Source organism: Chiloscyllium plagiosum, unplaced genomic scaffold (assembly GCF_037043375.1).
Source record: "Chiloscyllium plagiosum isolate Xiang-an unplaced genomic scaffold, Cpla_swu_hap1 HiC_scaffold_24, whole genome shotgun sequence".
Classification (NCBI taxonomy): domain Eukaryota; kingdom Metazoa; phylum Chordata; class Chondrichthyes; order Orectolobiformes; family Hemiscylliidae; genus Chiloscyllium; species Chiloscyllium plagiosum.
Window position 1 is genome coordinate 61829615 of NW_028270162.1, and position 19204 is coordinate 61848818.

Here is a 19204-nt window from a genome sequence, read left to right on the forward strand (position 1 = left end):
CCAGTGATTCCAATGAACCCCATTGAAAGCATCAGCAGACTGAAAAAAGAAGCTGGAAAGAGAGCTCAAAGAGATGGAAGAGGTGTTGTGTGTCTTAAGAATTACTAAGGTAGGTAAGTCCCTGGGTGCTGATAGGATCTATCTGAGAATATTGAGGGAGGCAAAAGAACAAATTGGTGAAGTCCCAGTGGACTGGAGAAAGCCAATGTGGTCCCATTGTTTAAGAAAGGTACTAGGGATAATCCAGAAATATACAGGCCTGTGAGCCTTACGTTGGTGGAAGGGAAATTATTGGAAAAGGTTCTCAGGGGCAAGATCTGCACGCTTTTAGAAGCTAATGGACTTATTAGATAGCATGGTTCTGTGAGTGGGAGGTCATGCCTCACTATCTTGATCAAGTTTTTTGAGGAGGTGAAAAAGGTGATTAATGAGGGAAAAGCGGTTGATGTTGTCTACATGGACTTCAGTAAAGCCTTTGACAAGGTCCCTCATGGCAGACTGGTACAAAAGATGAAATCACATAATATCAGGGTGAGCTGGCAAGATGGATACAGAACTGGCTTATTCATAGGAGATAGAGGGTATTGGTGGAAGGTTGCTTTTTAAAATGGAGAGGTGTGACTAGTGGAGTTCCACAGGGATCAGTGCTGGGACCTCTGCTGATTGTGGTCCACATAAATGATTTGGACGAATACGTAGCTGGTCTCATTAGTAAGTTTGCCGGCGATACAAAGATTGGCGGAGTTGCGGATAGTGAGGAGGATTGTCAGAGGATTCAGTAGGATATAGATCAGTTGGAGGCACGGGCAGAAAAATGGCAGTTGGAGGTTAATCTGGAAAAATGTGAGGTGATGCATTTTGGAAGGTCAATTACAGATGGAAATTATACAGTGAATGGCAGAAGCTTTAGGAGTATTGATATGCAGAGGGATCTGGCCAATCAGGTAGATAAGGTCATGAAAAAGGCCTTTGGCATGCTTGCCTTCACTGGAAAGGGCATTGAGTAGAAGGATAGGTAGGTTATGTTGTATCTTTATAGAACTTTAGTTAGGCCACACTGTATTCCGGTCACCACACTACCAGAAGGTTGTGGATGCTTTGCAGAGGGTACAGAAAAGGTTTACCAGGATGCTGCCTGATATGGGGAATTTTAGCTTTGAAGTAAGGTTGGATAGATTGGGTTTGTTTTCACTGGAATGCAGGAGGTTGAGGGGTGACCTGGTAGAACTTTATAAGATTGTGAATGGCATGGATAGAGTGAAAAGTATAAGGCTTTTACCCAGGGTGGAGAGGCCAGGGTGGAGGGGACACAGGTTCCAGGGGTGGGGGGGGGGGGGGTGGGGAAGGTGAGGGTGGATGTTATTTAAAGGGATGTGAGACGGCAAGGTTTTCACATAAAGGGAAGGGAGGGCCTGGAACATATTGCCAGAGGTGATGGTGGAAGCAGACACAATATCAGCATTCAAGAAACACCTGGATGACACACGAATAGGGAGAGAATGGAGGGGTATGGATCCTGTGAGTAGAACAGTTTTAGTATGAAGGGGCAAAATGTGTCGGCACAAGCTTGGAGGGCTGAAGGGCCTGTTCCTGTTCTCTGTTGTTCTTTGTCCTTTAGAAGAAAAGAAGATGATTGCCAGAATCACAGATTCTACAAATTCAGTAGATTCCCTCTTAGAGAGAATCTTGGATGGCAAAGGTCTTAATCAAGCCACAAAGAGAGATCGCTACCATATCTTAACACTGGGAGTGATCACATCAACACTGGTGAAGGCAATAGCTTTCAGGAAGCTCCAGTGGAAAGTGAAACTGAACACAGACCTTAGGATTGAGGAATACATACATCTTCACGGACGCTTCTCTTAAAGTCAGTTTGGTAAAGTAAGTATTAGATTGCCTAAATATAATACATAATGTTGAACTTCAAAGCAAAATGAAGTATGAATGCCAGGAGGACCTGCTAAATGCTAAATGGAACTAGTCCTGTATAGTCAGAACCAGAGTCTTTCTGTTAACTAGCAGCCTGCAAATTTAAACAAGATGGTGTTCTTATTAATTGAGTAGTAGAAAGTGAGGACTGCAGATGTTGGAGATCAGAGTTGAGAGTGTGGTGCTGGAAAAGCACAGCAGGTCAGGCAGCATCAGAGGAGCAGGAGAATCAACATTTTGTGCATAAGCACTTCACCAGGAATTATTACTTGAGGCTTAATGTGTGATTATTCAAGAATTGCAGAATGCATAGCATGTCAGGACTCCTATTAGTCAGTTTTAATTATGTTGGTTGAGGGATAAATATTGGCCAAGTCATTTGGAATGGCTCCTGATTCAAATCATACCACAGGGTATTTAATGTTAACCGAGACTGCAGTTGGGGCTCGGCTTAACATCTCACCAAAATATGGAACTTCTGATAGTGCAGATACTCTGAGTACTTCCTGAAGGTATCAGCTTCAGTGAGGCTTTATTTGTACACAAAAGTGTTATTACTGAATGATGGCTAGCATTCATCTCAACACCTAAAGTTTTAAATTTGGCCCATTTTCTCAATTTTGTCAGAGATAGTACATTCTTCAAATTTTTGTAACAAGGTGGCTATTGGGAGAGAGAACAGGACAGAAATTATTGGAATAGAGAATGGGACAGTGATTATTGGGATGGAGAATGGGACAGAGATTATTGGAATAGGGAATGGGAGATAATTTTGAACTGCTTTGGTTAAGAACCAGCACAGAGATGGTGGGCTCTGTCTGTGTTGAAAACATCAATACTTCACGTCAAATGGTGCCCTGTGCCTCTCACTGTCATTGGTAACATCATCTACCAGCTTACAGGAAATGGAAGGTCCATTCTCAATCAATGCTGGTCTGTTATTAATGAAGCAGGTAATTTCTAACATGTAGAGATGCCCACCTTGAACACTTCTCTGTAAAAACGCAATAAATTGAGTTTGGAGTAGTTTATCACAGAGATATGGTTTATTATCAAAGAATAAAATTCACACTTCTGTAATGGAAAATCATGCGCCTTTATTGTTGTTGGAACTCCCACTTTACAGCATTGTGGGTGCCTTAGATGTTCCTACATCACATGGATTATAATGAATCAAGATGTAGTGATGGTCTAGTCCAATCATTGCTAGACTATTAATTAGATTAGATTAGATTACTTACAGTGTGGAAACAGGCCCTTCAGCCCAACAAGTCCACACCGACCCGCCGAAGCGTATACCACCCAGACCCATACTCCTACATTTACCCCTTCACCCAATACTACGGACAATTTAGCATGGTCAATTCACCTAACCTGCACATTTTTGGATTGTGGGAGGAAACCAGAGCACCCGGAGGAAACCCACGCAGACACAGGGAGAATGTGCAAACTCCACACAGTCAGTCGCCTGAGTCGGGAAATGAACCCGGGTCTCTGGCGCTGTGAGGCAGCAGTGCTAACCACTGTGCCACCGTGCCGCCCACCTAATCCAGAGACCCAGGTAATATTCTGGGTTCAAATCCTGCCACAGCAAATGGTGGAATTTAAAAGAAAATCTGAAATTAAGAATCTACTGATGACCATGAAATCACTGTCAATTGTCAGAAAAATTGGCAGCAATACTACTGATTGAGTTGGTCAGGTCCTAAAGGACATAGCTGTTAGACTGGGTCTGCAGCAGGTGGTGAGGGAACCAACAAGAGGGAATACTCGACCTCATCTTTACCAATCTGCCAACTGCAGATCTATCTGTCCATGACGGTATCGATAGAAGCAACCACTGTACAGTCCTTGTGGAGATGAAGTCCCATCTTCACATTGAGAATAACCTCCATCGTGTTGTGTGGCACTATCACCGTGCTTAATGGGACACACTCTGAACAGATCTAGAAACTCAAGATTGGGCATCCAGGAGGCACTGTGGGCCATCAACAGCAGCAAAGTTGTCCTCCAACACAATCTGTAACCTCATAGCCCAGCATATCCCCCCACTCAACCATTACTATCAAGCCAGGAGATCAACTCTTGTTCAATCGAGAGTGCAGGAGGGCATGCCAGGAGCAACACCAGGCATACCTGAAGATGAAGTATCAACCTGGTGAAGTCATCAAGCTACTTGCATGCCAAACAGCATAAACAGCAAGTGATAAACAGAGCTAAATGTTCCCACAACCGATGGATCAGATCTAAGCTCTGCAGTCCTGCGACATCCAGTCGTGAATAGTGGTGGATGATAAAAGAACTCACTGGAGGAGGAGGCTCCACAAATATCCCCATCCTCAATGATGGAGAGCCCAGCACATCAGTGCAAAAGATAAGGCTGAAGCTTTCACAGCAACCTTCAGCCAGAAGTGCCGAGTGGATGGTCCATCTTGGCCTCCTCCAGTGGTCCCCAGCATCACGTCTTCAGCCAATTTGATTAATTCCACATGATGTCAAGACACGGTTGGAGACATTGGATACTGCCAAGGCTACAGGCCCTGACAACATTAACACTGAAGATTTGTGCTCCGGACCTTTACACTCCCCTAGCCAAGCTGTTCCAGTGCAGTTACAAAACTGGCACCTATCCAACAATGTGGAAAATTGCCCAAGTATGTCTTGTATATAAAAAAACCCATCAGTCTACTCTTGATCAAGTGATGGAACCTGTCAGGCAGCATTCGACCGAGTGTGGCATATAGGAGCCCTAGCAAAACTGGAATCAATGGGTGTTAGGGCAAACTTTCTGGCAGTAGGAGTCATACCTGACATGTAGGAAGCTGGTTGTGGTTTTTGAAAATCAGTCATCTCAGCTCCAGGACATCATTGCAGTAGTTCCTTAAGGTATTGCCCGAGGCCCAATCATCTTCAGCTGTTTCATCAATGATCTTCCGTCCATCCTAAGGTCAGAAATGGGGATGTTCGCTGATGATTGTACAATGTTCAGCACCACTCACGATTCCTCAGATACTGAAGCAGTCCATGTCCAAATGCAACAAGATCTGGACAATATCCAGGCTTGGGCTTACAAGTGGCAAATAATATCAGCACCACACAAATGCCAGGATATAACTGTCACCAATAGGAGACAATCTAACAACCGCCTCTTGACATTCAATGGTATTACTATCACTGAATCCTCCACTATCAACATTCTGGGGGCTATCATTAACCTGAAACTTCACTGGACTCACCACATAAACACAGTGGCTACAAGAGCAGGTCAGAGGCTGGGAATACTGCTGCGAGTAACACACCTGACTCCCCAAAGCCTGTCCATTATCTACAAGGCACAAGTCATGAGTATGATGGAATACTTCCTACTTGCCCTGGATGAGTGTAGCCCCAACAACACTCAAGAAACTTGAAACCATCCAGGATAAAGCAGCCTGCTTGATTGGAACTACATCCACAAGTATCCACTGCCTCCACCACCAATGCTCAGTAGTAATCATGTGTACTATCTACAAGATATACTGCCGAAATTCAGCAAAGATCTTAAGACAGCATCTTCCAAACTCACGACCACTTTCTTCCAGAAGGACAAGGGCAGCAGATATATGGAATTACCACCACATGCAAGACCCCCTCCAAGCTACTCACCATCCTGACTTGGAAATATAGCATGGTTCCTTCATTGTCGCTGGGTCAACATCTTGGAATTGTGGAGAAAGTGAGGTCTGCAGATGCTGGAGATCAGAGCTGAAAATGTGTTGCTGGAAAAGCGCAGCAGGTCAGGCAGCATCCAGGGAACAGGAGAATCGATGTTTCGGGCATAAGCCCTTCTTCAGGAAGAAGGGCTTATGCCCGAAACGTCGATTCTCCTGTTCCCTGGATGCTGCCTGACCTGCTGCGCTTTTCCAGCAACACATTTTCATCTTGGAATTGTGGCCAACCCACAGCAGTGGACTGCAGGGGTTCAAGAAGGCAGCTCACCATTACCTTTGCAGGGGCAAGTAGGGACGGGCAAGAAATGCTGGCTGGCCAGCATTGCGCACACCCCACACATAAATAAACACAAAACAAATTCTGGACTTAATAGCAATTCATCCTGAATGTGATGTGATTTTGAAACGGTGTTGTCCATTGGAATGATTCTGAAACTGCAAGTCAGCAGAACCCATTTTGATTCAATTTAATGTTGAGCATAGATTTATAATAATTCCCAAACAGAGCTTTAAAATTTTCCCTATCATGGGTATTTAGAACATAGAACATTGAACATAGAAGAATACAGCGCAGTACAGGCCCTTTGGCCCTCGATGTTGCGCCGATCCAAGCCCACCTAACCTACACTAGCCCACTATTCTCCATATGCCTATCCAATGCCCCCTTAAATGCCCATAAAGAGGGAGAGTCCACCACTGCTACTGGCAGGGCATTCCATGAACTCACGACTCGCTGAGTAAAGAACCTACCCCTAACATCTGTCCTATACCTACCACCCTTTAATTTAAAGCTATGCCCCCTCGTAATAGCTGACTCCATACATGGAAAAAGGTTCTCACGGTCAACCCTATCTAAACCCCTAATCATCTTGTACACCTCTATCAAGTCACCCCCAAACCTTCTTTTCTCCAATGAAAACAACCCCAAGTGCCTCAGTTGACTGTACACAGAAATCTTGGCTAAACTTAGACTTAGTGTTACTAAAGCCAACATAACTGTCAGAAACTTGACATCATTGGCAATTTCTTGCTGTGAATCTCAGTGCAGCTTTAAAATCAGCAACACTCCCTATTAAAAATAAACCCATATTTAGATTAGGCACTAGCTTTACATGGTAGCAAGAAATAAGGACTTTCCCAGTCCAGTCAAAGTAATTTAATTTTCCTCTGAAAAAAATGAAATGCTTTGACATGCAAAACCACAGATGACAACATAAGAATGGAATGCTGTTTTGAAGATACTGTTTATGTCAGTGCCAGGTGTCCAAAGCTGATTGTACCTGCAGATATGAAAAGGAACTTCTTGGCCACTTCAGCATTTCTTAGTCTCTTATACCGTGAGTTACATCTTCCATTTGGGTAACCCAGGGCATGTCCAATCTTATACAGCATGAGCATTCACAGCTCTCACTTGATGGAAACGGTTGAGTAATTCTTTTCATTTTACCACATATTAGCCCGAGGAATGGTTCAGATAAGAAGGATTCCAGTGAGGAGAGATTGAAGTGAGGAGAAATTTCAATGCAAAAGGACTGAGGGGAGGAAACAATGTTTACATGAGAGAATATCTTAATAAGAGGCTATTTGTATGCAAGTATTTTAGGTTGAGAGGGTATTCACATGAGATGGTAATTGAATGTTGCTGAAAAGAGAGACATGTTGCAGAAGATTTTCATCTTTGCACTGATCAGGACAAACATGAGAATTCTACATCTCAAATGATTGTAACAGTATTTACTTCGAGATAGGAAAAAAACACTTGATTGGTTGGCAACTCTATTTTGATTATTTAAAGTGTTGCCATGGAAATGTGTACTGGGTAATTGAGAAAAGGCTTTAACATCTTACTTTCATCCGCAGAGATTGCACCCCACCCATCCCGTGCAGATATATGTCACATGTAGCAAATGTAAAGGAGATACATTATAAATACAGCAAGTGCTGGAGAAACTCAACAGGCCTGACAACATCTGTGGAAAAAGAAACAGAGTTAATGTTTTGAATCTGGTATGACTCTTCATCCTAGGGGATCCCAGCACAGCAATGGAAAATAAAGCTGAAGCATTTACAAAGATGATCCATCTCATCCTCTTCTGGAAGCTCCCAGCATTACAAAACCAAAATTCAGCCAATTCAATTCGTGTCATTAATATATTAAGAAACGATTGGGCTACAGTGTTAAAGACTGTTTTCATTTTATACCCATATTAGCCATAACCCTAGTCAAGCTGTTCCAGTATGTTAGGTCCCAGTTTTAAGTTAATTTAATTTAAAGTTGTTTCACTATAACATCAATCATTTAATAGGGATTTTATTTTATTCAGATTTTCATGTTTTGTTTTAAACGTGTTTTATATTGAGTCTGACATAAATTGTGACCTGATTGGCACCATTTCAGAGCAGTTTTTCCTGTTTCATGAGTCAATCTTCCTGTTAGTCCTCCAGTTTACAATTAACTGCCTGTACACAGAAGCTGCTCAACTGCTTCTTATCAGTTACCTGACTTGTGCTATGTTGCCGTTCTTTCACTGTCACTCAGACAAAATCCTGGAGCTCTCTTTCTAATAGAATTGTGGTTATACCATCTGGGCACCTTCTCAGGCGCATTAATGAATGGTCAATAAATGCTGGCCTAGCCAAAAACACACACATCTCATGAAAGAATGAAAGAAAAAGCCACCACCAATTCATTAGACTGATTTAATCTATGCATTTCATCTGTGGCTTCTATTGTTACATTGTGGTCAGTATATGAACAATCTTTCTTCCGAAACACAATCTCACAATCTTTAGATTATTTCTATTTAAATGTTTTCATTATCACAATGACTATCTCGGCAGCTCATGTCTGATTTAACCAATGCTACACACATAAATGTTGATAGAATATGGCAATGCAATTAAAGCAGAAACAGAAGTACACCAACTCAATACTGGAAATTTAACCCTTTTGTCTTCGTCACAATTTACACAGGATTGATGCCTGATATGAGGATAAAATGAAAACAGAAATATATTGGCCGCATCGATTTATCTTTCTGACTGCCACAAGCTTGGTGCTGAAGAGGGAAGGTAGGTACCCAGCAACTTACTCAAATCAGACAGCTGGCCAATTGATTTTATAAACTGGCTTATTTGTCAGCTCACCAAGAGCCCGTTGAGAATTATATGGGTTACATGTTGGGATCTGAAACAGTCGAAGTGGATGGGGGAAGGCCAACACATTAGAGAGGCAGAGAAGATCTTGCTATTCAAATTGGTGGGACGACACTTACATGGATGTGCTCACTATTCTAGTGGCTGCCACGATGCCTACACCTTCTGGCAGTCCAGTGTCACTGAAATCCTGAGGATGGCTACTGAGGGCAGGGATATCCCTGGGAATAATGGTTACTTGTGCCCTGATCGCCAGCTGCTTAGAAACTCAGCCTTGGCATGCTGCAATGAAGATATGTAATGAGGCCACAGCTTGTGAAAACTGAGCATGTAAGTGGCTGACTAAGAACACAGCTCACAAAAGTATCCCAATCCCCCGTTGTGTGAGAAAGCTGCACCAGTGGTGGTCTGGTAGTGTGGCTATGTAAGTACAGGTTCACCTGGGTCGAGAGAAATGACTTGTGCTTTCAGAGCTCAGCTGACATGGCCCTGTAGAAGGTCAGTGACACCTACATGGGGAGACTGTTCCAGCACAACAAATTGTATGCTTGAGTAAGAAAGGCTAACCTGCTCTTTGACAGGCTTTCAAAAGGCCTTGGAGTGTGACATGAAACCAGGCCCAATTCACCAGACATGTTGGAAGAGAAGCTGCAGTGCAATTAAAAATGATGAAAACAAAAGCGAGAGTCTGGGAGCAGAGATTAGCTTTAGCTATTTTAAAGGAGATGATGGACCAGCACTGGTCATGAAATGCACAGCATTGTCATCAAGAGTTCAGATAAAAGTACATTGGTAGTTCCACACTACCAAGACCATTGTGAATAGAACTGAGGAGGTCCTGGATTAAGTGCATCATTTTTATGAAGATCAGATTTGTCAAAATTCAATTGGAGGGAACCTGAAAATTGATGGTTAAATCTCTGGAGAAAAGGAACTGGATTTCTACCCAATAGAGTTTCGAGCTTTGAAGTCTGAAATTGGTGTTAGATATGTAGAGTGAACTGCCCTCTAAATCTGTGAGGTCTACCTTTATTGTATCTACTATTTAGCATGTAATTTCTAACAGACTGACTATAATTTGTCTGTTAATTCTTGCTTAGGTTATTTTAATTATTGATTGTTAACATGAAAGTTAAGAGAAATGAAATTAGATTAGATTAGATTAGATTACATTACAGTGTGGAAACAGGCCCTTCGGCCCAACAAGTCCACACCGACCCGCCGAAGCACAACCCACCCATACCCCTACATTTACCCCTATACCTAACACTACGGGCAATTTAGCATGGCCAATTCACCTGACCTGCACATCTTTGGACTGTGGGAGGAAACCGGAGCACCCAGAGGAAACCCACGCAGACACGGGGAGAATGTGCAAACTCCACACAGTCAGTCGCCTGAGGTGGGAATTGAACCTGGATCTCTGGCGCTGTGAGGCAACAGTGCTAACCACTGTGCCACCGTGCCGCCCCTTGGGAGAAAGTGAGGACCAGAGTCGAAGAGTGCGGTGCTGGAAAAGCACAGTCGGTCAGGCAGCGTTCGAGGAACAGGAGAGTTGAATTATCAAGCGTGAGCTCTTCATCAGGAACGGACGAGTGGAATCTAGCCCATTGATTTTCTTAATGAAGTTGGTTGCTAAATGCAGTTTTATTTAATTTGCTGGTCCCTATGGGAATTCTGATGAAATTGAGGGCTTACCCTGGATCAACCTGCATTAGGCTGTAAAATGAGTTCACTGGAACTTTCCAGAATTTAAACAAACAGGTTATAACATTTGCTCTGTTCATTGGGGAACTGACAGAAATACGTTTGAGGAGAGAGATTAGCCTCTTTGTCTCTTGGCAAATTGACCAATGATAATTTGAAGGCTGCAGCAGAGAAAACAGGGGCATTGTTAAAACCAGGAGGCTTTGAAGACAGACATGAATAAATAATTAACTCATCACTTGAAGCTGAGGGAAGGAAAGAATAAGAAGGAAGACGATGCAAAGTTACAAGGAAAAGGTGGCAGAATGGTACCAAGTGAACTTTTCATTTGAACAGCCAGGGTAAATACAATGGGATGAATTGCCTTACTCAGTGCTATAGCAATTCTGAGATTCTGCTAGTGCTCAAGTAAAAGTAGCCAGACTTCAGTCGTGCCTGTCCTCGGATGCTGCCTGAATTGCTGTGCTCTTCCAGCACCACTGATCCAGAATCTGGTTTCCAGCATCTGCAGTCATTGTTTTTACCTTCAGTTCAAACATCCAAGGCCAAAAAAAATCTTCCACCTCGGCTATGTGAACATCTAGTGGGATGAAAGGAAAGAAAAATTCTTTTTGAGGGAACTTTGATGACATGGGTGACAGCACACAGCTCCTATGAAGTAAATTAACATATATAGTATCAAGCTTGCATAAATTATATTGTTTTATACATTACAAGGAAAAGGTGGTGGGATAGCATTGCTGGTTAAAGAGTCAGTGTATGTAATTGTGAGGAAGGACTTAATTTGGTGCAGTGAAATCCATATGGGTATTGCTTAGAAACACCAAAAGGCAGAAAATAATAGTGGGTTATGTGTTGAGTGGCAAGTTGAGTGGCAATAATAGTGTTGAGACCATCACTAATTTTTCTTTATTTTATTCATTTCTGCTTTGGAACTGTGAGCAGAACTTGAGAATGGAATTTTGAACAAAGAAGACAAAGGGATGAGTGCATATGGGAACTGGCCAACAAAGACAATTGTAGGTTAATTACTTGTAGACATTTTGGCACCTGGCAGCTGGTCAATTGGTTGCATTGATTAATCAAGAAGAGGCCAGAGTTAGCCAGCCAACCACAGAAAAAACATAATTTGAACTGGCTTTGACTGGGCTTTAGGAGTAGAAGACTGTGGAAGTTGCTGGAACTGTGCTGGAGTTTTTCTTTTGAGTTAAAGAATTATTAAATAGTTTGAAAAAAGAAACTTGGTTTATAAGAGATAACTGAATGCTAGAAACTGTTTGCGATGACTGAAGGTTTCAGAATTTAACCAAGATACAAATAACACAATGCACCAGTCAAAGATTCCATAAATATCTGGTACTCATTGTTGAAGTGGTTATTGAACTGACAAATTACAATTTTTAAATTTTCTTTTAACTTATCCTTTAACTGTATCTGTCTGGCTGACTTTCTGTGTGAGTGGGATTTGCAGTCAAAGAATGGGTGGCACGGTGGCTCAGTGGTTAGCACTGCAGCCTCACAGCACCAGAGTCCCAGGTTCGGTTCCAGCCTCGGGCAACTGTCTGTGTGGAGTTTGCACATTCTGCCTGGGGGTGCTCCAGTTTCCTCCCACAGTCCAAAGATGTACAGGTCAGGTGAATTGTCCATAGTGTTAAAATTAGTCAGAGGGAAATGGGTCTGCATGGGTTACTCCTCGGAGGGTTGGTGTGGGCTGAAGGGCCTGTTTCCACACTGTAGAGAATCTAATCTAAACAAGATTGGGTTTAAAAATGAACATTAGTTGGATTGTCTGTTGTTTAATTTTGCTCCAATAAAGTTACAGTATTATTTTTTGTTCAAGTTTTAAACTTGATATCAGATCTGTTATTTGTAATGTCTGGTTAGAAACAATTGGGAAATTTTGAGGTCATTGAATGCTTTAATTTCACTGTTATGAATACAGTTTTAGCAAGTCTGATTTGGTTTGACTTGCTATCCCTGTGTTGGAACATAACTGGGGGCTTGGGGCTGAGATTCTGGAATGCAGACAACGTAGGTTTGGGACTGGAGTTTGATACACCTTGGAGCAGGTATCCTGACACCATGTTTGTATATGGACTTAAAATAGCATGAGAAATCATTAAATATTTTTTGCAAGTGTCAGAACTTTCCCTGATATTGTTGCAGATCACAACTAGGAGAGTTAGCCAGCAGACTGAAAATCAACTTCCCAGAGCAAGCTAAGAAAGCAGATTGTTTAATGGTAATACCAAAGAAGCCAGCATTAGTCATTGGTGATCCCATAGTTCGGGGGACAGACAGGAGATTCTGTGGGAATGAGAGACACTCGCAGTTGGTGTGTTGCCTCCCAGGTGCCAGGCTTCGTGATGTCTTGGATTGTGTTTTCAGGATCCTTAAGGAGGAGGGGGAACAGCCCCAAGTTGTGGTCCATATGGGTAATAATGACATAGGTAGGAAAAGGGATGGGGGTGTAAGGCAGAAATTCAGGGAGCTAGGACAACAGAGTTGTTATCTCTGGGCTCTTATCCGTGCCACATGCTAGTGAGGCGAGGACTAGGGAGAGACAGCAATTGAACATGTGGTTACAGGGATGGTGCAGAGGGAGGGATTCAGATACCTGGATAATTTGGGCTCATTCTGGGATATGTGGGGGGCCTATAAATGGGATAGTCTAGACCTGAGCCAGAGGAGTACCAATATCCTGGGATGGGGGGTTGGTAGGGGGTGGGGTATTTGTTAATGCTCTTTGGGAGTGTTTAAACGAATTCTTGTTCAGCAGGGGAACAAGAACCTGAATTGTAGCTCCAGTGTACAGGAGGTTGAGAGTAGTGAGGTCATGAATAAGGTTTCAAGGTCACAGGAGTGTACCAGCAGGCAGGATTGAAAATCACACAATACCAAGTTATAGTCCAACAGGTTTAATTGGAAGCACTAGCTTTTGGAGCACTGCTCCTTCATCAGGTGGTTGTGGAGGACACAATTGTAAGACACAGAATTTACAAACCTTTTTTTAAAGTTACATTCTCAAGTGAACTTTAACAATTGGTATCAGCCCAGACAATGTATTGGATATTAGCACCCAATGTATCGGGTATTGCTAACTTTTTAAAAAAGTTTTGTGATTTACATATGAAAGAAGTGAAACTATCATGGTCATTCTAACAGATGAGAGACTTAACAAACAATCAAGGTATTTTTCAATGTATAATTTCAGTTACACCACACTGTAAACTTTTGCTATAAATTGGTGGCACGGTGGCACAGTGGTAGCACTGCTGCCTCACAGCGCCAGAGACCGGGGTTCAATTCCCGCCTCAGGCGACTGACTGTATGGAGTTTGCACGTTCTCCCCGTGTCTGCGTGGGTTTCCTCCGGGTGCTCAGGTTTCCTCCCACAGTCCAAAGATGTGCAGGTTAGGTGAATTGGCCATACTAAATTTCCCATAGTGATAGGTAAGGGGTAAATGTAGGGGTATGGGTGGGTTGCGCTTCGCGGGTCGGTGTGGACTTGTTGGGCCGAAGGGCCTGTTTCCACACTGTAATCTAATCTAATCTAATCGAATCTTATACCCCACAACCACCTGATGAAGGAGCGGCGCTCTGAAAGCTAGCGCTTCCAAATAAACCTGTTGGACTATAACCTGGTGTTGGGTGATTTTTAACTTTGTCCACCCCAGCCCAACACCATATCATGGCAGGCAGGAAGTTGGTTTGAAGTGTGTCTACTTCAATGCCAGGTGTAGCCGGAATAAGGCAGGTGAACTTGCAGCATGGGTTGGTAGCTGGACCTTTGATGTTGTGGCCAGTTTGGAGACAGGAATAGAACAGGGACAGAGATGGATGTTGCACGTTCTGGGGTTTAGATATTTCAACAAGATCAGGGAACATGGAAAAAGTGGGAGAGGTGTGGCATTGTTAGTCAAAGACAGTATTACAGTGGCAGAAGGGACGTTTGTTGAGGACTCTCTACTGAGGTAGTATGGGCTGAGGTTAGTACAGGAAAGAAGAGGTCACCCTGTTGGGAGTTTTCTATAGGCCTCTAAATAGTTCCAGAGATGTAGAGGAAAGAATTGCAGGGATGTTTCTGGATAGGAATGAACAAAAACAAAGAAGATCAAAGAAAAGTTACAGCCCAGGAACAGGCCCTTCGGCCCTCCAAGCCTGAGCTGATCCAAATGTACTGTCTAAACCTGTTGGTTAATTCCTAAGCATCTGATTCCTTCTGCTCTCCACCTACTCATGCATTTGTCCAGACACATCTTAAATGAATCTACCGTGCCTGCCTCTACCACTTCTGCTGGACATGCATTCCAAATGCCCACCACCCTCTGTGTGAAGTACTTACCACGTGTATCCCCCTTAAACTTTCCACCTCTCACCTTGAAAGCGTGACCTCTTGTTATTGAATCCTTCACTCTGGGAAAAAGCTTATCTCTATTCACCCCGTCAATACCCTTCATGAATGAATGTAACAGGGTAGTTGTTATGGGGGACTTTAACTTTCCAAATATTGACTGGAAATGCTATGGTTTGAGTGCTTTAGATGGGTCAGTATTTGTCCAATGTGTGCAAGAGGGTTTCCTGACACAGTATGTAGATAGTGTGGTGCCGCAAAAGAACAGCAGGTGAGGCAGCGTCCGAGGAGCAGGAGAATCACGTTTCGAGCAAAAGCCCTTCATTAGGAATGGGCTTTTGCCAGAAACGTTGATACTCCTGCTCGTCAGGCACCATCTGACCTGATGTGCCTTTCCAGCACCACATACTCGACTCTGATCTCCAGCATCTGCAGTCTCCACTTTCACACAGTGTGTAGATAGGCCAACAAGGAGCAAGGCCACATCGGATTTGGTACTGGCTAATGAACCGAGCCAGGTGTTAGATTTGGAGGTAGGTGAGCACTTTGGTGATAGTGACCACAATTTGGTTATGTTTACTTTAGTGATGGGAAGGGATAGGTATATACCACAGGGCAAGAGTTAGAGCTGGGGAAAAGATGCTTATGATGCTATTAGGCAAGATTTAGGATGCATAGACTGGGGAAAGAAACTGCAGGGATGGGCATAATTGAAATGTGGAGCTTGCTCAAGGAACAGCTACTGCGTGTCCTTGATAAGTATGTACCTGTCAGGCAGAGAGGAAGTTGTCGAGCGAGGGAGCTGTGGTTTACAAGAGGTTGAATCTCCTGTTAAGAGGAAGAAGGCAGCTTATGTGAAGATCAGACATGAAGGCACCGTTAGGGCACTTGAAAGTTACAAGTTAGCCAGGAAGGACCTAAAGAGAGAGCTAAGAAGAGCCAGAGGGGACATAGAACATAGAATATAGAACATAGAACACTACAGCACAGAACAGGCCCTTCGGCCCACAATGTTGTGCCGAACATTTGTCCTAGCTTAAGCACCCATCCATGTACCTATCCAATTGCCGCTTAAAGGTCACCAAAGATTCTGACTCTACCACTCCCACAGGCAGCGCATTCCATGCCCCCACCACTCTCTGGGTAAAGAACCCACCCCTGACATCTCCCCTATACCTTCCACTCTTCACCTTAAATTTATGTCCCCTTGTAACACTCTGTTGCACCCGGGGAAAAAGTTTCTGACTGTCTATCTATCTATTCCTCTGATCATCTTATAAACCTCTATCAAGTCACCCCTCATCCTTTGCCGTTCCAACGAGAAAAGGCCTAGCACTCTCAACCTATCCTCGTACGACCTATTCTCCATTCCAGGCAACATCCTGGTAAATCTTCTCTGCACCCTCTCCAAAGCTTCCACATCTTTCCTAAAGTGAGGCGACCAGAACTGCACACAGTACTCCAAATGTGGCCTAACCAAAGTCCTGTACAGTTGCAACATCACTTCACGACTCTTGAATTCAATCCCACTGCTAATGAACGCTAATACACCATAGGCCTTCTTACAAGCTCTATCCAGACGTGAGAAATCTTTGGCAGGTAGGATCAAGGAAAATCCTAAAGCTCTCTTATAGGTATGTCAGGAATAAAAGAATGACCGGGGTAAGATTAGGGACAGTCAAGGACAGTAGTGGGAAATTGTGCGTGGTGTCCAAAGAAATAGGAGAGGTGCAAAATGAATATTTTTCATCAGTATTCACACAGGAAAAATACAATGTTGTTGAGGAGAATACTGAGATACAGGCTGTTAGGTGGGATTGAGGTTCATAAGGAGGAGGTGTTAGCAATTCTGGAAAGTATGAAAATCGATAAGTCCCCTGGACCGAATGGGATTTATCCTAGGATTCTCTGGGAAGTTAGGGAAGAGATTGCAGAGCCTTTGGCTTTGATCTTTATGTCATCATTGTCTACAGGAACAGTGCTAGAAGACTGGAGGATAACAAATGTTGTTCCCTTGTACAAGAAGGAGAGTAGAGACAACCCTGATAATTATAGGGACCAGTGAGCCTTACTTCTGTTGTGGGCAAAGTTTTGGAAAGGATTATAAAACAGAGGATTTACAATAATCTGGAAAGGGTTAATTTGATTAGGGATAGTCAACACAGTTTTGTGAAGGGTAGGTCGTGCCTCACAAACCTTATTGAGTTCTTTGAGATGGTGACCAAACAGGTAGATGAGGGTAAAACGGTTGCTGTGGTGTATGTGGATTTCAGTAAAGCGTTTGATAAGGTTCCCACAGTAGGCTATTGCGGAAAATACAGAGGCATGGGATTGAGAGTGATTTAGCGTTTGGATCAGAAATTGACTAGCTGTAAGAAGACAGAGGATGGGAAATATTCATCCTGGAGTTCAGTTACTAGTGGTGTACCACAAGGATCTGTTTTGGGATCTCTGCTATTTGTCATTTTTATAATTGATCTGGATGAGGGCGTAGAAGCATGGGTTAGTAAATTTGCAGATGAGACTAAAGTGGAGTTGTGGACGGTATGGAAGGATGTTGCAGGTTATAGAGTCACATAGATAAGCTGCAAAGCTGGGCTGAGAGGTGGCAAATGGAGTTTAATGCGGAAAAGTGTAAGGTGATTCACTTTGGAAGGAGTAACAGGAATAAAGAGTACTGGGCTAATGGTAAGGTCCTTGGTAGTGTGGATGAGTAAAGAGATCTTGGTGTGCATGTGCATAGATCCTTGAAAGTTGCCACCCAGGTTAATAGGGTTATTAAGAAGGCGTAAGGTGTGTTAGGTTTTGTTGGTAGAGGGAAATATGTCTCTGATGGGGGTTGGGGGTCTGTCTGGAGGTGGCGGAAGTGGAAGAAGGAGGCCATCTGGGACTTTCTGAGGAGGAATTGGTCGCCCTGGGAACAGATGCGGCAGAGGCAGATGAATTGGGAATAAGGGATGGCATTTTTACAGGAGGTAGGGTGGGAAGAGGTGTAGTCTCGGTAGCTGTGGGAGTCGATAGGCTTATAGTATATGTGTGTGGTTTATCAGTTGCCAGAGATGGTGATGGAGATGTCCTCAAGCAGATCCTCTGCCCTGAAGCTCTTCAGCCATGTCCTCAAGCTGAAACCCACCACCAGAGATACATTTTCCTCTCCACTCCTATTAGCGTTCCAAAAAGACCATTCCCTCCGTGACTCCCTCATCAGGTCCACACCCCTTACCAGCCCACACCCTACTCCCAGCACCTTTTCCTGCCACTGCAAACTTGCGCCCACACCACTCCCCTCACCTCCATCGAAGACCAAGGGATCCTTCCACATTCATCAGAAATTTACCTGTGCCTCTACCAATGTCATCTACGGCATCCATTGCATCCAATGTGGTCTCCTCTACATTGGGGAGACAGGACGCCTTCTTGCAAATCATTTCAAAGAACATCTCTGGGACACCCGCACCCACAAACCCCCACTGCCCCGTGGCTAAACACTTCAACTCTACCCCCCACTTCATCAAGGACATGTAGGTCCTGGGCCTCCTCCACCGCCAAGCTGTTACCACCTGATGCCTGGAGGAGGAACGCCTCAAATACTGCCTTGGGACCCTGCAACCACATAGGATAAATGTGGATTTCAACAGCTTCCTCATTTCCCCTCCCCCCCCCAATTATCACAGTCCCAAGCTTCCAACTCGACACCACCCTCCTGACCTGTCCATCACTCCCCCCTCTGACCTTTCACCTTCTACCTCATCTTCAGCCACCTATCATTTTCTGAGCTATCTTCCCCCAAACTCCACCCCCTCCTATTTATCTTTCAGCCCCGACCCACAAGCCTCATTCCTGATGAAGTGCTTATGCCCGAAACATCGATTCTCCTGCTCCTCTGATGCTGCCTGACCTGTGTGCTTTTCCAGCACCACACTCTAGACTTTGATCTTCAGCATCTGCAGTCCTCACTTTTTCCTTCTGGAGTATTTAGAATGACATCACTAACTGAGGCTCAGAATTAAGTAAATCAGCACAGTCAGCTCATCCTGAGGTAGAAGCCGAAGAGGCTTTAGAATGCTCTTATCTTAAAAATCAGAGTGCTGATGAGGAAATGGAAAACACCTCACTGACCTTCAGATGAAGAGTAGGTAGTTATTCATCAGATAGCTACCACCCAGCTACAGTGGGGAGATTATGCAAGTAACACATGAAATTCCCATGGCAGGATAAGAGGGGATCTTAAGGCTTCGGGTGTCCAAGCACATGAATTTTAACTGGTGTTATGACCAAATACCCAAAAAAGCTTGTCTTGCCTCATAATCTGTGAAAATGTGAGTGACAGAGAACTCCCAAATTCCACT